At 37.4% G+C, this 24,204-nt stretch overlaps 1 protein-coding gene across 4 annotated transcripts in view; it reads right to left on the reverse strand.

The window, feature by feature from the left end:
* LRRC4C (leucine rich repeat containing 4C) overlaps nucleotides 1-24,204 on the reverse strand; it is a 1,421,025-nt gene that overhangs the window by 837,301 nt on the left and 559,520 nt on the right. For 3 of the 4 annotated variants that reach the window (XM_070804074.1, XM_070804072.1, XM_070804071.1), the window contains exon 3: nucleotides 14,286-14,367. The gene's annotated coding sequence lies outside the window, so the exon portion shown is untranslated. Of the gene's footprint in view, nucleotides 1-14,281; nucleotides 14,368-24,204 lie in introns of all 4 variants that reach the window. The other variant, XM_070804073.1, reaches the window with a different exon arrangement.

A 24,204-nucleotide genomic window follows, 5' to 3' on the forward strand; every position in this document is an offset into this window, starting at 1 on the left:
TTAGTCATCACTCACTTTCATAGCATAGGGAACCAAGAGAAAAAGTCATATAAATTTTACAATTCAGTGCAAAGGCACTGATATATCAGAGCCTGTATTGGATGAAATGGGTGAAGTGAACTCTACAAATCTGAAATGGCATGCATCTTCTATCACTATTAAGAAAACATTGTAATATTCATGTAATTAAACAGATATTTATTGAGTACCTACATATTTCTATGCATTGAGCAAAAAGACTCAGTGATCCAAATTAAAAAAAAAATGGTATTGCCATCTTGGAGATTACAGTTTGGCATGCTCCTCAGAAATAAAGTATTGATGTTTATGAGCATGTGGCATTCGTGTTATTCACTCAGTATTTCTAGTTTTTCTTTCAGGAATATTTTTTCGGGATTGCACATTCCTACCTCATTGAAGACAATTGTACTCTTGTGCATTGCTTTGTCCATTAACACATGACGAGAAGTCAGTCACTTTTAAGGGGAGGATTTAATAGTCATTATACCATATTCATGTTCCTGTTTGCCCCCCTCAGCAAATTTGGAAGCATGGCCAGCAGTCCTAAATAAGACCGACACAGAACAGAGCTGATCTCCAATGAGTAGTAAATATACGTGCACACTCAGTCACTCAGTTATGTCCAACTCTGAGACCCCATGGAGCGTAGACCACAAGGCTCCACACTCCATGAAATTTTCAGGCAAGATACTGGGATGAGTTGCCATTTCCTGCTCCAGGGGATCTTCCCATACCAGGGATCAAACCCTTGTCTCTTAATGTCTCTTGCATTCGCAGATGGATTCTTTACTATTGTGCCACCTGGGAAGATATATATATATAAAACAAAGGCATATATATGCCTTTGATATTTAAAGCCACTTACATGTGGGAGTTGTTTTTACTAAAACTAGTCTATTTAAACTCATAAAGACATTGATATCTAAAAGAAGAATGCTATCATATCAAGATGTAAAGTGTGTGACCTTGGCTTAATGGACAAAAATAGTGGAAAATTGTTAAAGGAGACAAAAAAAGATGGTAACTTCTCTATGTAATGGCAAAGCATTTGGTGAAGATCTCACCTCTTGTAAGTTGGCAATTATTTCACAGAAGTAAGGAAATGGCAACCCACTCCAGCGTTCTTGCCTGGAGAATTCCGGGGACGGGGGAGCTTGGTGTGTTTCCGTCTGTGGAGTCGCACAGAGTCGGACACGACTGAAGCGACTTAGCAGCAGCAATGAACTTGTATCTTTAGGGAAAAATTAGAATATAGAACATAATTCTCTGTGTTGTCTATGTTTAGCAAATCACTAAGAAAAAAGATGAGCTCAGAAAATAATCAACCCACTTAAAATTAGTAAGAGAACAAAGACAGCCCACAAATTCAAGGACTTTATAGCTTCAAATATGAAACAAGGAAAACAAGAAGATCTCAGGGGCCAAGTTCATTAAAACAGGCTGTAATAGGATCAATCAACAATAAGACCAGCACATCTATTGTTAAAGGCCCTGAAGTGATTAAGGTGGTCTTAGAGTAAGAATTCAGCTGCCTAGTAGTTCATTTCAATTAGACACTTAGGCTATGAAATTAGAGACATGGGGTGTTGTTCTCCAACTGAAACCTAATAAGCTCCAACTGAAACCTAATAAATGCCCACAATTCAGCCTAGAGAATAAAGTAATTGGAGAAGGAAACCAAAGGAATGTAGCAAAAGCTAAGAAATACACCTTAAAAAGTACCGCTAGAGTAGATAACAGCACACAGTCTACCAGATGAGTAAGGAGCGAACTAAGTTTTCCAGACCAAGACTTGAAATTTTAAAAAGAGCCTGGGGGTAAAAAAGTAGGTTGAAAAAATCTGCTCATTTCTCCTAGGAGAGCATATTTTCCAAGGTACATTTCTAATGCAACCAAGAATGATAATGGAAAAGGTAGAATATTCCAAACTGCTGCTACTGCTGCTAAGTCGCTTCAGTCATGTCCAACTCTGTGCGACCCCACAGACGGCAGCCCACCAGGCTCCCCCGTCCCTGGGATTCTCCAGGCAAGAACACTGGAGTGGGTTGCCATTTCCTTCTCCAAGAATATTCCAAATGGACAAATCAAAAGAATGTAAATGGAAATTCATGAACAGAGGAACCCCTCCAATGGAGTGAAATTATACCTAATCAAAGAACATATCCAGTCTTCCAAAAGTGTTTATTCCCATTGGTGTTTGATTACTACCTATAAGCTGCAAAAGGGCATGTGATTTGCCCTTTGAATCATAGATCTCCAGGGTTATAGCCATACTGATGAAGAGACTACAAGCCTCTTTTATGGTCTAAGACTCTGAGTTCAACACATTAACTGGATGCCTATTCTGGGTTGTCTATTTTAGGGAGTGAATGTTGTTCTGCAAGGAAATAAGAGTCTGTATTAGTTAGGGTTCTCCAGAGAAACAGAACCAACCAGATAGGTGTTTGTTTATTATCCTCTTGGACCATGTAAATTTTACCCTTCTCCATATTCACCTTGGTACTCTATCTGCCTGAGGATTGCCCTGCCTATTAGAAGTTGAACTAATGCCTTGGAATATCATTGGATATCATCTTCTATCCATTCAAGGTCTCTTTTAAATGAAGACCTTGTTGTCAGGAATATTTGCAATTCCAGTCCAAACACAGACGACGGACACCATTTTTTTTTCTTGTTCAGAAGAGGTTGATCTTTGTTCCATTAAGACTTTCAGCTGGTTGAACGAGTCCTACCCACATTATGCAAAATAATCTGTTTTACTCCAAGTCTACTCATTTAAACTTTACTCTCGACCAAAAGTCACCTTTAGAGAAACAACTATAATAATATCTGACCAAATATCTAGATATTGTGGCCCAGTTAAGTTGACACATAACACTATCACAGTTATTTGAGTATTTGGTAATGAGAGGGAAGTGCCTCTCAGAATATTTAGATTTTTCTCCCCTACTGTGTACCATCTTCATATTTCTTTCTCAGATTTGGTTCTTCCTGCCATCCTCTTTCACTTATATCAATAAGTACCCTTGTCACTACTTGAGTCCACCCAATTTCACCTTCCCATCCTTAAAATTCCATGAAGTTTCATGACACTCATGAAATTCAGTGACTTGCTTTAACTAGTGAAATAAGACCAGATATATCACATGTGCTTCGTTCCTTCATCTTGGTAACCATAAATGATCCAGAGAGGATTTGCTACTTCACCAGGTTCCTGGAGAGAAAACAGTCAGGGGCAGAGCGCTTGGCTAATAAGCAATTATTACATGATTTATGGAGCAAAGAGCCATTGTTGGTTTTAAACCGTGAGATGGTTGGGTTATTTGTTCCACAGCATTTTGTAGCCCATCATTCATTACAATGATACATAGCAGAAGAAACATTATCTTAGAGTATAGCGTTTGGGTTTGGACAAACTGATGTTGAATTTTGAGACTATGCCTTTCAAGCTGTGTGACTCTTGACAAAGCTACCCAGATTCTCTAATCATCGATTTTTATCATCTATAAATCAGATATAATTATGCATTTCTTGAACTTTTAATTTGTGACAGGTATTACTCAGGAACAGGGAAAATAAATATGGATAAAGTGGATTCTGAAATAAAACTTGCATATCTTTTGACCAAAAGAATGTAACATAAGTGAATTCTTAGTCCACCACTTCAAATGCTGTAGATAGTCAATGTATCTTCCTGATTTCTTTTGAATTCTTACTTTAACATAGAAAGATCTCAACGTTTACAGGTAACAGTGCTGATACCACCTGTTAACATGTGGCTTATAAAAGAAGTGAAAGCCTAAGTTGTTTTCCCTTTAATTACCATAGATGCCAAGAACCAGTCAGACTGGAGTTTCACTAAATTGCATGTTTTCTTTGGCATTCAGTAGAAATGCCAAATTCATCAAAAGTCTGCAGGAGAAGTGATTATTTTCCAGGAGGCAGTGATGATTACTGGGGAGAATGCCCTTCCTCCCTCTTCCTTATTAGCCCCATGTTCTACAGCATGTTGTCTCCTCTTGGTTTGTTCGCAGAAAACATGATCCAGATAAGGACATATGTGCACAATTAATAAAAGAAAAACAGACAATAAATGTATGAAAAATCCTAATGCTTATTAAGCATGAATAAAGAAAATCAAAATAATAACTGAAGAGCATTGTCATATACCACTCTTTATGCTGCCCCAAATTCATTTGTTGAAACCTAATCCCCAGTGTGATGGTATGTGGAGGTGGACCTTGAGAGGTGCTTACATCATAAGGTTGGAGCCCTCATGATGGGGTTAGCACCCTTATTAGAGATCCCAGAGAGCTTTCTCTCACTTTCTGCCATGTGAATACAGAGAGAAGGCTATCTTTGGACCAATAAGTGGGTGCTCACCAGACACCCAATCTGTCGGCCTCTTGGTCTTGGATTTACAGCCTCCAGAATAATGAGAAATAAATATTTGCTGTTTAAACCACCCAGTCTATTGTACTTTACTATAGAAGCCCCAGTGGACTAAGACAACATCCTTCTGACTGGTAATATTATGAACATAATAAATATTGTTGAAAATAATCCATCACTTTCTTAAATTGTTAAATTTTTTAGACATAGGAAGGATGCAAAACCCTCAAATTTTGTGTGATTGCTACTCCAATATGTTATTTTGGGGAACTGATTATACTAAAATACTGAAGGCTATCAATTAAAAAGTTATAAGCAGGAAGAAATTCCTTGATTGTCCAGTGGTTAGGACTCTGCTACCACTGCAGCGGTAGAGGTTTGATCCCTGGTCAGGGAACTAAGATCCTATATGCCACATTGTGCAGCCAAAAAGAAAAAAACAAAGTTATGAGCATGTTTATCCAGGCACTTTCCTGACAATAAAACTTTGGATATAATATACAATTAACACTACAGTATTAGCTAAAAGAAATCCAAGACCAAAAAAGATGTCCTTTTCATTATAGGAGACCGGAATGCAAAAGTAGGAAATCAAGAAACACCTGGGGTAACAAGCAAATTTGGCCTTGGAGCACAGAATGAAGCAGGGCAAAGGCTAACAGAGTTCTGACAAGAGAACGCACTGGTCACAGCAAACACCCTCTTCCAACAACACAAAAGAAGACTCTACACATGGACATCACCAGATGGTCAACACTGAAATCAGATTAATTATATTTTTTGCAGCCAAAGATGGAGAAGCTGTATACAGTCAGCAGAAACAAGACCAGGAGCTGACTGTGGCTCAGATCATGAACTCCTTGTTGCCAAATTCAGACTAAAATTGAAGGAAGTGGGGAAAACCACTAGACCGTTCAGGTATGGCCTAAATCAAATCACTTATGACTATAGAGTGGAAGTGAGAAATAGATTTAAGGGACTAGATCTGATAGACAGAGTGCATGATGAACTATGGATGGATGTTTGTGACATTGTACAGGAGACTGGGAGGAAGACCATCCCCAGGAAAAAGAAATGCAAAAAAGCAAAATGGCTGTCAGAGGAGGTCTTACAAATACTGTGAAAAGAAGGGAAGCAAAAAGCAAAGGACAAAAGGAAAGATATAAGCATCTGAATTCAGAGTTCCAAAGAATAGCAAGGAGATAAGAAAGCCTTCCTCAGTGACCAATGCAAAGAAATAGAGGAAAACAATAGAATGGGAAAGACTAGATATCTTTTCAAGAAACTTAGAGATACCAAGGGAATATTCATGCAAAGATGGGCTCAATAAAGGACAGAAATGGTATGGACCTAACAGAAGCAGAAGATATTAAGAAGAGGTGGCAAGAATACACAGAAGAACTATACAAAAATGATCTTCATGACCCAGATATTCATGATGATGTGATCATTCACCTAGAGTCAGACATCCTGGAATGTGAAGTCAAGTGGGCCTTAGGAAGCATCACTATGAACAAAGCTAATGTAGGTGATGGAATTCCAGTTAAGCTCTTTCAAATCCTGAAAGATGATGCTATGAAAAGTGCTGCACTCAATATGCCAGCGAATTTGGAAAACTGAGCAGTGGCCACAGGACTGGAAAAGGTCAGTTTTCATTCCAATCCCAAAGAAAGGCAATGCCAAAGAATGCTCAAACTATCACACAATTGCACTCTTCTTACACGCTAGTAAAGTAATGCTCAAAATTCTTCAAGCCAGGCTTCAGCAATACATGAACAGTGTACTTCCTGATGTTCAAGCTGCTTTTAGAAAAGGCAGAGGAGCCAGAGATCAAATTGCCAACATCTGCTGGATCATCGAGAAAGCAAGATAGTCCCTAAAAAACATCTATTTCTGCTTTATTGACCACGGCAAAGCCTTTGACTGTGTGGGTAACAATAAACTGTGGAAAATTCTGAAAGAGATGGTAATACCAGACTATCTGACCTGCCTCTTGATAAACCTGTATGCAGGTCAGGAAGCAACAGTTAGAACTGGACATGGAACAACAGACTGGTTCCAAATAGGAAAAGGAGTACGTCAAGGCTGTATATTGTCACCCTGCTTATTTAACTTCTATGCAGAGTACCTCATGAGAAACGCTGGACTGGAAGAAGCACAAGCTGGAATCAAGATTGCCGGGAGAAATATCAGTCACCTCAGATATGCAGATGACACCACCCTTATGGCAGAAAGTGAAGAAGAACAAAAGGGCCTCTTGATGAAAGTGAAAGTGGAGAGTGAAAAAGTTGGCTTAAAGCTCAACATTCAGAAAACAAAGATCATGGCATCTGGTCCCATCACTTCATGGGAAATAGATGGGGAAACAGGGGAAATAGTGGCTGACTTTATTTTTCTTGACTTCAAAATCACTGCAGATGGTGATTGCAGCCATGAAATTAAAAGACGCTTACTCCTTGGAAGGAAAGTTATGACCAACCTAGAGAGCATATTCAAATGCAGAGACATTACTTTGTCAACAAAGGTCCATCTAGTCAAGGCTATGGTTTTTCCAGTGGTCATGTATGGATGTGAGATTTGGACTATAAAGAAAGCTGAGTGCTGAAGAATTGATGCTTTTCAACTGTGGTTTTGGAAAAGACTCTTGATAGTTCCTAGGACAGCAAGGAGATCCAACCAGTCCTTCTTAAAGGAGATCAGTCTTGGGTGCTCATTAGAAGGACTGATGCTGAAGCTGAAACTCCAATACTTTGGCCACCTGATGCAAAGACTTGACTCATTTCAAAAGCCCCTGATGCTCAGAAAGATTTACGGCAGGGGAGAAGGGGATGACAGAGGATGAGATGGTTGGATGGCATCACCGACTCAATGGACATGGGTGTGGATGGACTCTGAGAATTGGTGATGGACAGGGAGACCTGGCGAGCTGCGGTTCTTGGGGTCACAAAGACTCGGACATGACTGAGCTACTGAACTGAACTGATTAGATAAATAAATCAAGATAGATGCCTATAAATAAATACCACACAAACTATAAAACAAAATTATACACATACCCACTAAATATATTTATAATAAATACACAATTGTAATATGTGCATAGAAATAGGATTTGCATGCATCTGTGCATCCATGATAATGAAGGCTACGTTCAGCAAGGGAATAGCATGAATGTTCATGATCTTAAGGATGTTCTGTGTACTCTGATAGTTTTTAAATAAGTATGCATTGTCATTTTGTAAATAAAAATAAATAAATAAAATTAGTAAAAAACACAAGCAAATTTTGGTAAAAATATAACCTAGCTTGTAGTTGTATTACAACAGGCCCTGACTATGGGAAATATATCACCAAACATCTAGACCCTAGCAAAGTAATACAACGTGTATCTGCTGATGGCTGATCAATTTGTGTCACCAATAATAACCATAAATGTTTTTTTAAGTTGCCTAGAAAGATCTCTTGAGTCCACAGTGATATGCTAGATTCTTACAAGAGTAGCAAGAATGCAAAATATACATGTCAATTCTGAACGGCTGAATTAAAAATGAAAGAATTCCAGCCCTTTTCTCTTTGAAATGACTCATTAGACGGATGATTTTCCTGTTATTAAAATATCTGCAGGCAGTCAAAAATGGATTAATAGCAAAAGGTATATTGATTAACCTGTAATTTCTATTATTATAACTAAATGATGTCCTTGCCTGCAAGTGGAAAGTACTCAGAGGCTTCTTTTTCCTTTGACATATTATTGTTCACTTTAGTGTTCTACACAGAACTTGACTTCTACTGAATTATTGGGAGGACTAGTATCTCTATCAGGCCACTATATAGTTATTTTTAAACAGATGATATTATCTCATCGGGAGGAAAAACTCTTCATTCATTTTTAACACTTTTTCCTAAGGAATCAATGTAAACATTTTTGTCTTTATAAACTGATTCAAAGTACACTTGACTTCAAATATTATTTAAAAGTTTAAAAAGGAATTGTAGAACAAATATTTTCTTAAACACACTGTAACTCAAGCAATTAAAATAACCAGTTTCTCTTTATTTCACTAAATTTTATGGCATTTTTTAGTAGCAACTTTCTTAGTTTAAACCATAAAGGACTTCAAGACAGCATGTAAGTGAGAAGGTATAATCTTTCTTTCGGAATTCATTGTCAAAGACACTATGGAGAAAAGTATGAAGATTTCTTTAAAAACTAGGAATAAAACTACCATATGACCCAACAGTTGCACCACTGGTCATTTAACTGTGAGAAAACCGCAATTCAAAAGGACACATGTACCCCAATGTTCACTGAAGTGTTATTTATAATAGCCAGGACATAGAAGCGACCTAGACATCCATTGCCAGATGAATGCATAAAGAAGTTGTGAAACATGTATACTAAAAAGGAACAAATGTGAATCATTTGAACTGAGGTGGATGAACCTAGTCACAGAAAATGATGTCAGAAAGAGAAAAACAAATATCGTATATTAATGCATATATATGAAATCTGGAAAAGTGGTGCTGATGATCCTATTTGTAGGGCAGGAATAGAGATTCAGAGAAAACAGACTTGTGGACACAGTGAGGGAAGGAGGGGTATTTGTGAAAGTAGCATTGACATATATACACCATGTAAAACAGAGAGCTAATACAAAGCTGCTCTGTGACCCAGGGAACCCAGCCCAGAGCTCTGCGACTGCATAGACAGGTGGGAGGGGGACTCAAGAGGAAGGGGGTATATGTGTGTGTATATATATAGTTGTGGCTGATTCACATTGTTGTACAGCAGAGCAAAACACTGTAAAAAACTATCCTTCAATTAAAAAATAAATAATGCAAAAGGAACTGAATGTCATTCATACACACACAATATCACCAATGTTTGATACTCTGATTTCAGAAATTAAAGTATTAAGATATTATGGGCTATTGTACATATCACATAAAAGAAAAACATGCTGAAAATCATACTATCTTATACATAAAATGCGTTTTAGTGTTAGAAAATTTTGAAAAAAATATACATAATTTCTCCAAAGAAGACATACAGATGGCTAACAAACACATGAAAAGATGCTCAACATCACTCATTATCAGAGAAATGCAAATCAAAACCACTATGAGGTACCATTTCACACCAGTCAGAATGGCTGCGATCCAAAAGTCTACAAGCAATAAATGCTGGAGAGGGTGTGGAGAAAAGGGAACCCTCTTACACTGTTGGTGGGAATGCAAACTAGTACAGCCACTATGGAGAACAGTGTGGAGATTCCTTGAAAAACTGGAAGTAGAACTGCCTTATGACTCAGCAATCCCACTCTGGGCATACACACTGAGGAAACCAGAATTGAAAGAGACACATGTACCCCAGTGTTCATCACAGCACTGTTTATAATAGCCAGGACATGGAAGCAACCTAGATGCCCATCAGCAGATGAATGGATAAGAAAGCTGTGGTACATATACACAATGGAGTATTACTCAGCCATTAAAAAGAATGCATTTGAATCAGTTCTAATGAGGTGGATGAAACTGGAGCCTATTATACAGAGTGAAGTAAGCCAGAAAGAAAAACACCAATACAGTATACTAACACATATATATGGAATTTAGACAGATGGTAATAATAACCCTGTATGTGAGACAGCAAAAGAGACACTGATGTATAGAACAGTTTTTTGGACTCTGGGAGAGGGAGAGGATGGGATGATTTGGGAGAATGGCATTGAAACATGTATAATATCATATAAGAAATGAATCGCTAGTCCAGGTTTGATGCAGGATACAGGAGGCTTGGGGCTGGTGCACTGGGATGACCCAGAGGGATAGTATGGGGAGGGAGGTGGGAGGCGGGGTTCAGGATTGGGAACACGTATACACCAGTGGCAGATTCATGTTGAGGTATGGCAAAACCAATACAATATTGTAAAGTAATTAGCCTCCTATTAAAATAAACAAATTTAAATTAAAAAAAGAACAGAAAAAAATAAATAAAACTAATGAAATTTGCTAGTCCCTTATATGGAAATAGGTACATTTCATAGAATTCCATTATAACTATGTATACACATATGCACATAACATACAATAACTAGATAGTTCTAATTACTGAAATTAAAGGATCATAAATACAAACCACATATATCATGATTCATTCAGCACAGGGTTTTTAAAATTATTACATTAATGATATGAAATGGTTAATAAAAGGCAATCCCATCATTTTTATTGATTGAATTATTATAGGATTGATTGAACTATTTCATCAAAGGTAATATAATGTGGTCAGAGCAATATTAGATGACATTTCAATACTCAAAGTTATTAATTCAACTCACTAGTAATTAAGAACAAGTAAACACTTTGTGTTGTGTTACAGAGCAGAAGATATTAAGAAGAGGTGGTAAGAATACGCAGAAGAACTATACAAAAAAGATCTTCATGACCAAGACAATCACGATGGTGTGATCACTCACATAGAGCCAGACATCCTGGAATGTGAAGTCAAGTGGGCCTTAGAAAGCATCACTACAAACAAAGCTAGTGGAGGTGATGGAATTCCAGTTGAGCTATTCCAAATCCTGAAAGATGATGCTGTGAAAGTGCTGCACTCAATATGCCAGCAAATGTGGAAAACTCAGCAGTGGCCACAAGACGGGAAAAGGTCAGTTTTCATTCCAATCCCAAAGGAAGGCAACGCCAAAGAATGCTCAAACTACCTCATAATTGCACTCATCTCACACGCTAGTAAAGTAATGCTCAAAATTCTCCAAGCCAGGCTTCAGCAATATGTGAACCGTGAACTTCCAGATGTTCAAACTGCTTTTTGAAAAGGTAGAGGGACCAAAGATCAAATTGCCAACATCCGCTGGATCATCAAGAAAGCAAGAGAGATTCAGAAAAACATCTATTTCTGCTTTATTGACTATGCCAAAGCCTTTGACTGTGTGGAACACAATAAACTGTGGAAAATTCTGAAAGAGATGGGAATACCAGACCACTTGACCTGCCTCTTGAGAAACCTGTATGCAGGTCAGGAAGCAACAGTTAAAACTGGACATGGAACAACAGACTGGTTCCAAATAAGAAAAGGAGTACGTCAAGGCTGTATACTGTCACCCTGATTATTTAACTTACATGTAGAGTACCTCATGAGAAATGCTGGGCTGGAAGAAGCATAATCTCGAATCAAGACTGTCGGGAGAAAAATCAATAACCTCAGATATGCAGATGACACCACCCTTATGGCAGAAAGTGAAGAGGAACTAAAAAGCCTCTTGATGAAAGTGAAAGAGGAGAGTTAAAAAGTTGGCTTAAAGCTCAACATTCAGAAAAATAAGATCATGGCATCTGGTCACATCACTTCATGGGAAATAGATGGGGAAACAGTGGAAACAATGTCAGACTTTATTTTTTGGGGCTCCAAAATCACTGCAGATGGTGATTGCAGCCATGAAATTAAAAGACGCTTACTTCTTGGAAGGAAAGTTATGACCAACCTAGATAGCATATTCAAAAGCAGAGACATTACTTTGTCAACAAAGGTCCATCTAGTCAAGGCTATGGTTTTTCCAGTGGTCATGTATGGATGTGAGAGTTGGACTGTGAAGAAAGCTGAGCATCAGAGAACTGATGCTTTTGAACTGTGGTGTTGGAGAAGACTCCTGAGAGTCCCGTGGACTGCAAGGAGATCCAACCATCTGTGGCAGATTCATTTTGATATTTGGCAAAACTAATACAATTATGTAAAGTTTAAAAATAAAATACAATTTAAAAAAATAAATAAATAAATAAAGGAGATCAGTCTTGGGTGTTCTTTGGAAGGACTGATGCTGAAGCTGAAACTCCAATACTTTGTCCACCTCATAAGAAGAGTTGACTTATTGGAAAACACTCTGATGCTGGGAGGGATTAGGGGCAGAAGGAGAAGGGAACGACAGAGGATGAGAAGGCTGGATGTCATCACCGACTGGATAGACATGAGTTTGAGTGAACTCCGGGAGTTGGTGATGGACAGGGAGGCCTGATGTGCCGCGATTCATGGGATAGCAAAGAGTCAGACATGACTGAGTGACTGAACTGAACTGAACTGAAACACTTTTTTAAGAATTGTGAGGGATAAGGAAAGGCCAAGTTAATTATCATGAGCTCTAGAAGTTGAGGCTCTGATTAAATGATGAGCTATGTACACAGTTAACAATAATTGAGATAGATTAAGATATAGGATATGAGAGGAGTATTTGAAATGTGGTCATGAATTGAATAATACAGAAGGGAGCTATTTTGGTTAGTGATTTTGGTAAGAGTAATTTAAGCAGTGCTTGAAGCAAAATTTTAACACTCAGGTAGAGAGTGGGAAGTGAAAGGATAGCTAAAATTAGCTCATTTAATTATTGAGCCTTTACCACTTTATATATTGTGCTAGGTGCTGGAAATACACCGTACTACAAAAATAAAAATAGCCCCTTCTTTTGTTGAAATTACCATGAATTGGCAAATAACATTGACTGCTCTAGAGAGACTTTGAAGGGTAAAGGTGGCTAAGTGAGGGTAAAAATAAGATGGTAGTGAGATGAAAGAGGGTTGTTTGTTTTGATTTTGGTAGTTGAATCTTTTCCAAGATATGGGGCATAAAAGCATGATTTTTTTTGGGGGGGGCCTGTGTGGAAGAAATAATAAAAATGGAGAAATAAAAAACAGAAAGGAATAGCTGATTTAACAAAGTTCATAAAAAATGGCAACTGTTAGGATTAAAATGTAATATATTTACAAAGCTATTTTGGGAAACAGGAAATAGACTATAAAAAATATCAATAGTAACAGAGATATTTTAAGCTCTAAAGAAGAAAAATTCAATGATGTTCATATCAGATAGCTTTATCTTTTCTAAAAAGCAAGAGGCTGTTTTATCTGAAACTGAGACAACCTGGGGAATATCTAAGCCCAAAAAGAATACAGATTTTGAAAACCCGTAAAAGGGCTGGAACATTAACGTGGCCAAATTCCACTCAGAACCATGCAGGATCAGACAGTCTGAAAATGTGGACCATCTATGATACATCAGCAAACGAGAATGGTCCTTGTCTGCGTGGAGTGTTTGATTTGGTGAAAGATACATACAACAATCTAATAACTACACAAATAAATACTACCTTGACAACTGGCAAGGTATATATGGTGGAGATCAAGTTGATAAAGAGCAAGAGGTTTGGAGAAAACGGGCCCATTAGTTGACTTTAGATACAGGAAGACACATAAAACTCCATGTGGTGTCTGAGGGCCCAGATTGACAGAGGAAGATATAAGGAGGATAAAGAATGGGTTAGAGGGACTTCCCTGGTGACCTAGTCATTGAGACTTTGCCTTCCAATGGAGCAGGTGCAGGCTCTGTCTCTAGTAAGGGAGGTAAGATCCCACATGCCTCGTGGCCAGAAAATCAAAACATACAATAGAAACAGCATTATAACAAACTCAATAAAAATATTTTAAATTGTCCACATTAAAAAAAAAGAAAAAAAAAAAAGAATGGTTATATAGCCTTCAGGGAGCAGAAACGGGAATATACACAGCTGTGGTCAGAGAGCAGGCTTTCAAAGTTTTACTAGAAGCAGAACAGTTATGAGAGACAGTAATGCCTGGCAAAAAATGGAATGAATATCCTTCAAGGAGAAATTAAGCCCTTTTCACAGGTACACACACAAAACCTACACTCACCAATGAGAGCTTGTCTATGCCAAGGATCCAGCAATTAGCCATATTAATTCACTAACAGCCTATATACTCGAAAGCACTTTAAATCATAACAAGACACTTTTTCTCCCACCTCCTTTTTTTTTTTTTTTAAAGCTGTTAATATTGTACTCACATACATTCAGTGTGTCAGATGTTTCAGCCTATTTGGCCCCACTCTCCCTGGGTGATCTTGCAGCCTCACAATACAGAGAAACATTTCTAGGAAAGAGATAAAATGAAAATACATTACATTTAAGGAAGTTAGAAAATAGCCCAAGCAAAATTATTTGAAATTAAAATCTACCTAATGGTGTAACCTACAGGGAACAATTTATATTTTTCCAGGGGTATATTCATTACACAATATGTTGTGCTTGAGGCTTTTCCCAGAATATAAAAAGCTTTTTAAAAAATGATAGTAATTATAATATTTGGTTCTGGATAAATATCTCACTTTATCACGTTTTCCTTTCTATTGGACTTGTTCAGCAAGGTTTTCTATAAAGGCAAAAAAAATGTATGTAACTGTTGTTTTACCCACATTTTACTCTTTACAATCTCTTTCACTCAAATGAGTTTATGCCTCATCCCTGAACTTACTCTGCTTTTTCATACCTCTGTGGCATTTGTCACTTTATCTTATCTGCCTGAAATGTCATTATTCTTTTTCCCATTTCCATTGCCTACCCAACAAACTTAGTCACTCTTCAATACCCAGCTCAAATATGACCTTTGTACCCTCTGAAGCTGCCTATCAACATAAACTTCTACCTCATCTATCTAGAGTCCCACAGACTATTGATTATCATTCATTACGAAACTTACAGTGAATGTCCCTAACTCTATCTCCCTGCCTTAGAGTTTTAAAGGTAGAGACAATGCTTTATCTGTGAATGTTTTGGCTGTTGCTTTTTTTTTTTTTTTTTGTCTATAATCACCATCATCCCTGTGCACACAATGGACATTGAAATATAAGGGATAATTTTTCCTTAGTCTATCTTGGTATAAATCAGACATTAGCAAGGCTGCAGTTAAAGTCTCATGAGTGTGCTAAGTCACTTCAGTCATGTCTGACTCTTTGTGAACCTATGGACTGCAGCCCACCAGGCTCTTCTCTTCATGGGATTCTCCAGGCAAGAATATTGGAGTGCATTGCATGACCTCTTCCAGGGGATCTTCCCGACCCAGGAATCAAACTCACGACTCTTGTCTCGTACATCTCTTGCATTCGCAGGCAGGTTCTTTACCACTAGCACCATCTGGGAAGCCCAGTTAAGTCCTTCAGTTCAGTTCAGTCCTTATTCTATACCAATTTGATACTTCTTGTCAATTAAAACACCTTTCTAAAAATTTGGCCTCCAAAACATCATTCTCTCCAGTTTTCCCTCTTGAATGGATTAAACTTTCTTAATCTCCTCTGAAGTTTTCTCACTTCCCCAGATTTGTAATAATACAATGCACCATGGCTCACATCTTGAACTTCTCCTGTTTTCTATTAGACTAACTCCCTTCTAGATCTAATCCAGGCTTAGATTAAAAATCCATACTAATTTTAAACATCATCCTTATGTCTGGGATTGTCAAATTACCATTTCAGCACCAACCTCTGACTGTGTGCCGTGCTTACAAGCAACGGTCTATTTGATAGACCCAGTTTGAGTTCTAATAGCTTCCCTGGTATCTTGGATGGTAAAGAATCTGCCTGAAATGCAGGAGACCTGAGTTTGATCCCTAGGTCAGGAAGATATCCTGGAGAAGGCAATGACAACCCACTCCAGTATGCTTGCAGGAGAGTTCCACGGACAGAGGAACGTGGTGCACAACAGTACATGGGTCCCAAAGAGTTGGACACTAACACACACAGGCAACTTCAAATTAGCATTACTGAGCTTCCTTTTGCTACCAATTTACTCTCCCTACAATTTCTTCTCATAGAAGGGTAATTACATCCTACCATATTCTCAATCCAAAAAAAAAAAAAAAAAAACTGACTCTACTCTTTCTCCTATATTCCATATCAAGTATATTTAAAAAATCTCATTAGTGTTAACTTCAAAAATGTCTCAAAAATATATCTAAAGTATGACTCATTTCTCCATCTCAATTTTTAACATAGTAGTCCAAGCCACTATATGTTCTGTCAAGTTTAATTGCAGTGGAGACCTACTATACTCTCCCTTCCTTTTGCCTATTGTCCAAATAGCAGCTAGATTGATTATATCAAAAGATAAATCAGATTGTGGCTTTTGTTTGCTCAAGTTTCCAGTAGCCTCCATCTCATTCTAATAAATGGCCAAATCTCTTAAAAACAAACAAACAAACACTAATGAAGTCCTATACAAGTTAGGTTTGCCCTGGTGGCTCAGACGGTAAAGAGTTTGCCTGCAGTGTGGAAGACCCGGATTTGATTCCTATGTCGGGAAGATCCCCTGGAGAAGGAAATGGCAAACCACTCCAGTATTCTTGCATGGAAAATCCCATGAACAGAGGAGCCTGGCAGGCTACAGCCCATGGAGTTGCAAAGAGTCAGACATGACTAAGCAACTTCACTTATACAAGTTAGCATGCTAGCTCTCAGATCTCACTTCCTATTTCTTTTTTTTTAAATTGAAGTATAGTTGACTTACACTGATTCAGGTATATAGCTTCTCTGGTGACTCAATCAGAAACGAATCTGCCTGCAATACAGGAGACCTGATTTTTTTCCCTGAGTCAGGAAGATCCCCTGGAGAAAGGAATGGCAACCTATTCCAGTATTCTTGCCTGGAGAATTCTATGGACAGAGGAGACTGGTGGGCTACAGTTCATAGGGTCACAAAGAGTTGGACATGACTGAGCGACTAACACTTTCCCACTTTCCCAGGTATACAGGAAAGTGATTCAGTGCGTGTATATATATATATATATATATTCCTTGTCAAATTCTTTTCCATTATAAGTTACTATAATATATTGAATACAGTTCCCTGTGCTATAAAGTTGGTCCTTGTGGTTTATCTATTTTATATATAAAACTGTGCCTCTGTTAATCCCACATTCCTAATTTATCCTTCCCCACCCTTTCCCCTTTGGTAACCACACTTGTTATCTATCACACTTCTGTTCCTCTTTAGTCTACTCCCACCGCAATGACCTCTCAGCTGTTGCTCAAATATCCCAGCACGTTTCACCCTCTAGACTTTGCTTCTTCTGTTACTTCTTCCTGAAATATCTTGTGCAGATCCAGGTGAACCTATTCTAAACCTCCACTGAGTATTTACTGGAATTTATCACCTTCACTTTCACTTTCATGCATTGGAGAAGGAAATGGCAACCCAGGCTAGTGTTCTTGCCTGGAGAATCCCAAGGACGGGGGAGCCTGGTGGGCTGCCATCTACGGGGTCACACAGAGCTGGACATGACTGAAGCAATTTAGCAGAAGCAGCAGCAGTCCTTTTCTTAGTGAAGGCTTCCCAGGGTACCCTATTTAAAAGATACCCTGTTCCTCACACTTCTATCATTATTTTGTCCTTAATTTTCTCCAAAGCACTTATTCCACCTAGGATACTGTGTCTTTCAGATAGAATTTCTAAAAATCATTCCTCTCATCCCATTAGGCAAGGATACTGGTGCTAGAGAAGATTCTTGCGAGTCCCTTGGACTGCAAGGAGATCCAACCAGTGCACCCTAAAGGAGACCAGTCCTGGGTGTTCATTGGAAGGACTGATGCTTAGGCTGAAACTCCAATACTTTGGCCACCTCAAGAGAAGAGTTGACTCATTGGAAAAGACCCTGATGCTGGGAGGGATTGGGAGCAGGAGGAGAAGGGGACAACAGAGGATGAGATGGCTGGATGACATCACTGACTCAATGCACATGAGTTTGGGTGAACTCAGGGAATTGGTGATGGACAGGGAGGCCTGGCGTGCTGTGATTCATGGGGTCACAAAGAGTTGGACACAACTGAGAGACTGAACTGAACTCCATGAAAGGGGAATATTTTCATCAATTTGGGCACTGCTGTATTTCTAGTGCCAAGAATTACGGCTGGCACGTGGTAGGGGTTTAAATCTATTTTGTTTAAGGTGTTTATTCTTCTGACATGAGAGAAACTAGGTTCCAGTTCCCTTTCTACCACGTTTTGGTAATGTAAGTTCATTCAAACTGAGTCTCAGATCCTTAGCTATAAAAATAGGATAGTAATATCTTCTCAGTCACTTTCCCAAGGGAGCTGAGTAAATAAAATGGGAAAGTCAGTACAAATATTATTTGAGTATCAAAAGGTATGAAACAAGATATGACAACTTGAATATATAACATAGTTGAGGCTTACCTCAATCCTGACACAATTGTGTATTGTATTACACTTTATACACACAGCTTAGATTCAGTGATTTTTGGAGATTTGACTTAGTTCATAAAGCCAAATTGTGCTGAACTCAGTACAAAACTTGGACCTTTTGATTCTAAATTTGGCCATTTTCTACCACAATAACTATTATTAACACCTAAAAATAAGCAATTTATATTTGTCTGATTAATAGAGTCAGAAAAATATATCTGGTATACATAATATCTAGCAGTTTTGACCACTTACTATACACAGCATACTACCTTAGGAGATTGCCTGTATTATTTTATTTAATTTTCAAATAATGCTGCATGGTTGCAGCTGTAAATAACTCCATGTAAAAATGGGAAAAATAGGCATGTAGAGATTAAATGATTTGCCGAAGGACCCACATCTAGTAAGTAGCTGGTGAAACTGAAATGTTAACTAGGCACATCTGTGACACAAAACTATTTTTAATTCAAAATAAATGATTCTTTTTTCCAGTTTCATTGACATATAATTGACATAAAACATTATATACATTTAAAGTGTGCAACATCATGATTTGATATATGTACATATTGCCACAAATCACAATGAATTTAACATCCATCGCTTCACATTGTGGCTGCTCTTCTTGTTATGAGAACTTTAAAAATTTACTCTCTTGGCAACTTTCAAGTACATAATGCTGTATTTTTAACTACAGTTATCATGCTTCCATTCTTGAAATATATCTTTTGTAGCCAATTCAGCAGAGTTCCCAAAAACCAGTCAGTCACTTTTATACCTAACTGAAAATGTTTAGTATCTGTAAGCCTAATAATGAGTTAGAAACCAGAGTAACTGATAACAATATTATGACAGCATTCTTTAGGATCTGGTTATTTTACAGTATCTAGTTACTTGAGACGGACTAGTTACTCTGTCTCTCCAGTAATTCACTCTTCTTTGTAATTGCTTCTGTGAACTGATTCATTGTAATGTTGGAGAGTAATAGCAGTAATTCACTCTGTGATTACCAAGAGCCAATAAAATAGTTATGACAAATATCAATCTAATTGGAAGTGTCACTGCTAGAGTCACTTAAAAAGAATCACTTGAGAATGTTCTATCAGAAGCAATTGTGCATTAGCAGAAGGCAGTGAAGATGAATGATCAGGCCCAGGTCCTCTTCCAGTGCTGAAAGTTCGTTTACTTCTGATAAATAGCTATTCGTCAGGAAAAAAAAAACTTAATCTCCCTCTGACCTTTGAGGTCAGAATCATTGTGGTGAGAGCACCACAATGATTCTGAATTGTCACAGAAATAAGTTCTAAGAGAAGGGTGGAGAAATCCAATAGATAAGTCACTGTACTTGACAACAAACTAAGAAATAATTTTAGAATATGGTTATTCCACATCCAGTAGAGACTTGATTCAAATCATTATCACTATGATAAAAACCACAGCAGGAGGCACACCATGTTGCACATACACAATGTGTTTGGTATTATGGTTAGCACATTACATGACTTATTGTGATCCTATGTTGTACAGATTAGTTTGGAAATACCATTGATTTGATTAGTTTGTGCCAGGTAGGGCATCTTAGATAAAATTGTGCACATGTGCTAAGTCACTTCAGTCATGTCTGATTCTTTGCGACTCCATGGATAGTACCCCACAGACTCCTCCATCCATGGGACTCTCCAGGCAAGAATACTGGCTTGTGTTGCCATGCCCTTCTCCAGGGGATCTTTCTGACTCAGACTTCATGAATCTGCCTCTCTCTGCAACTCCAGCATTGCAGGCAGTTTCTTTACCAATGAGCCACTGGGGAAGTTCAGATACATACGACATTCCCCCAAATATAACTGAGAAAACTGAGGCACAAAGGTTGTGAGTGATGGTCTCAGATTTACATATTAACAACACAGCTGAAGGACTTTCCCCTGGCCATTCATTCATCTCATGATGAACCCGTCCACTATTCACAATATCTCATCAGGCTATTCTGCCTCTCACAGACCTCTCAGTTTCTGTTTTTATCTTAAAATGGAGCGACTTATCTAATTCTATGGCTTTCAAGCTCTTTTCCAACTTGAAAATGCTACAATATAATGATTCTATCTTACAAATATATACTTTTAGACCCAATCGGGAACTGACAAAATTCCACAACTCTGCTGAAGGTGACTGGATGGCAATAGAATAGGAGAAAGTAGAGAAAATATCATCCAGACATAAAAATGATAATTTTATAATTGCATCATGTTATATAAGCATACTCAAGACATAATATCACATGAAAGAAAGAAATTTCAAAATAGCATATTTTCTAAAATTATATACATGCTATATATGTCCACATACCAGAATGAATGAAATAGAAGAACACAGAACAATTTTCTCATGATTTATTGAACATGATGTAAGACTGACACATTCATTTTCAACATTAATGTTTTTTTCAAAATTATTTGTGATCTGAATTTTGAAATTGAGGCTTAATTTAAAAATAGATGACATAATGACACCTCTGAAATTCAGAGATGCTGTGATTTTGGTGTTCACAAAAATTATCTCCTCAGTGTTTGTCATAAATGACTCTTAAGAATCACATTCAAATTGTATATCTTTTTACACAAACATAAATCCTAGCATCCACACCAGGTAGTAATTAGTCTTAAATATTCATTTTTTTCTCTAGAGATCAACATACTGTGTGTAAAGAGTGAATAGCTTGAAAAATAAAAAATGTCTTTATTTATTCATTCACTCATCCATTCATTCAACACACAGTAATTAACTGTTGCCAACTGTTTTAGGTACTATTTTAATGGCTGGGAATGCAACAGCTGTAACTAACTTTGGGGGCTTGTAACAGTCCAGAGCTTAAAGTTAACTCTATGAAAGGGGAAAATACTTAAGAAAGTAAACAAATTTGGTCCCTTAGTCCTCACTGGAAATTCAGTAAAGTGAAGAAAGTTTACAGAGTCTTGTTCCTATGGAAGCTTCCTCAGCAAATGTTTATAAGAAAAAAAAAATGTCACAGAAAATAATTTATAAATAATTTTCCAACTATACTCCCTTTAGTCAACCATCTAGCCATCAGAATATCTGTTTCAGTAGAAGGAAAATATCATGAATAATAGGAAATTTGTTGCCACCAGATCTTCAGCACCAAGGATAGCTGCATCCTTGAGGATCCAAATCAGCAATTCTGCCCATGGCACATTCCAAATTACCTTGGTACAAAAATAAGTCAGATTTGGCTCTCATAGGCATTAATCAAGGTGGCTAGTTACAGTCATTTAAAAAGCACCTACTATGTATCAGACATAATACAAGCTATTTTATTACCACAGAGCACCATCACTTTTTTTTTCTAACTTCACCTCACTGTGCCTCAGTTTCCCCATTTGTAAAACTGGTAATGATGATAGTTACTGGAGTTATTGTGAGAAGTGAATTCCTAGTATAAATAAAGTTCCCATGAAAGAGCCTAGATTTACAGTATATCACATATAAGAATGTGATGATAGACTATTACTTGACGCTCTTGGTAACAGTTTGATATAGATATGATTATCTCTATTTTACAGAAGAGAAAGGAGATGCAGGGTAGCTAAGCAATTTGACAAAAATCCTATGGTTCATACATTGCTGAGCCATTGGTTTTAGAAATGTTTCTCTAATCTTCTCTTTCTTCTGTCTATATCCTTGCTGAGACTCTTAAATAAGCTCTTAACCATTTCTCACTTAGACTTTTCAGTAACTAGCTTCCAAGTCTACCCTTTTCTAGTTTCATATATTGCTGGTACATTTTTTATACTGTTTCCTTCTGACATGTTTTTAAAGCATATTTCCAATTACATTATTTCCCTCTGTGTTAGGTGCCAAACGACTATTGCCTCTAGAATAAACTGAAAATCTCTTAGAAGAATATTATATGTTTTCAACTTAATAGACTACTGTTCAAAGTTTATAGGGCTTCCTTGATAGCTCCATTGGTAAAGAATCTGCCTGTAATGCAGGAGACCCCAGTTTGATTCCTGCATTGGGAAGATCCACTGGAAAAGGGATAGGCTACCCACTCCAGTATTCTTGGGCTTCCCTGGTGGCGCAGCTGGGAAAGAATCCACCTGCAGTGCAGGAGACCTGGGTTCTATCCCTGGGTTGGGAATATCCCCTGAAGAAGGGAAAGACTACCTACTCCAGTTTTCTAGCCTGGAGAATTCTGTGGACTGTATAGTCCATGGAGTCACAAAGAGTTGGACACAACTGAGTGATTTCCACTTTCACTTGCAAAGTTTATAGTCAAAACCCTAGACAACTGAACTGAAATTAGATCATCCCAAAATTAGGCAGATTTGGGTTCAAGTCATTGAAGATCCAGCTACTAGTAGTACAATCACCTCCAAGTTGTTTTACTTTTCTGATTCTTAGTATCTCATTTGGAAATGGGAATGATAGCATTTAAGACATAATTTTTGGTACATATAATAGACTCTCAGAGTAAATGACATTTGTTATTATCATTATCTATGGTACAAGAACAAGGCAAAACATATGTTGGAAATTATTCAGGAAAAATTCTAAGAGAGATACCAAGTAAGAAAAATGGAGGGAGAAACAAAGTGAAAAATTGTCTGAAGTCAAGCAATGACATAAAATTTTAGTTACTTGTCAAACCAGTGAAAGTTTATGTGAAGATCAAAACTTAATGAGAAATAAAACATTTAAGGTTTTTTCTTTTTAGCATAAATATCTCAACAGGAAAGAAATCAGTTATGATGTTGTATGGATCAGAACAGGTTTGTAATGTATTTACCAGTAATGGATAGTTATGAATAGTAATGCTCTATATTCTCCTCACTTGAAATATCAAGAATTCCTATTTGAATTTATAGCTCTCTAAGAATATGCTTTCCCACTAATGAATAGCCTCATATAGATTTTACACATGCTTATGTTAAATATAGGTTAACTGACAGAACATTTTTAAATGCTTGGAGTGATTAATCAAGGCTGCTTCATTTAGTGATGAGAGATATTCAGTGAGATTTCAAGATTTCAAGTTTAGTTACATTAAGTTTATAAGCATAAAGTTTGAACTCAAGAAAGTATTTTTGGTCTAGAGAAGCTAAATGGCAATACTCTGAAACACAAGCCTAGCATTTTGACCATAAACTAACTCCCAGGTAGCTTCACTTTAATTGACAGTGTTAGCTGAGAAGTAAACACACAGTTTTGCTTGTTTTGACCTAAATACACTCATGTTAGATAACATCATTTTAGCATTCATTTATTCAAATGTTCATTAAATACTCACTAAGTATCAAGCAGTATGCTAAGCACTAAAAATAAAAAGAATTAATGCAATGTTTTCCCTAATTTTACTGATCTAATTGAATTAGAGAGAAAAGTAAAATAATAAATGCAATATTTTATTTTTGATGGTAGGTGTACAGGAATAGAGAAAGGCAACCACATGGCTATATTTATTCAGATCCATCAAGAAGCAGACACAAAGATGAAAAGAAGCATACAGGATACTTATTGGCAAATGCTGTGAATGATATTGGGGGACTGATCAAGAGAGCTTTCAAACTAGAGCAGAAGTCTGACACATGTAAAGGAGAATGGAAGGACAGAAGTTTGGACAGAAGGTTCTGGAATTACAACATGTTGTTAAGAAAGTTTCAGCGAAGGCCAATGGGCAGTACTAGAGCTGCAATTTCCTATTAGCAGAGTCCTGC

The sequence above is a fragment of the Bos indicus genome, chromosome 15 (assembly GCF_029378745.1).
Source record: "Bos indicus isolate NIAB-ARS_2022 breed Sahiwal x Tharparkar chromosome 15, NIAB-ARS_B.indTharparkar_mat_pri_1.0, whole genome shotgun sequence".
NCBI classification, from domain to species: Eukaryota; Metazoa; Chordata; class Mammalia; order Artiodactyla; family Bovidae; genus Bos; species Bos indicus.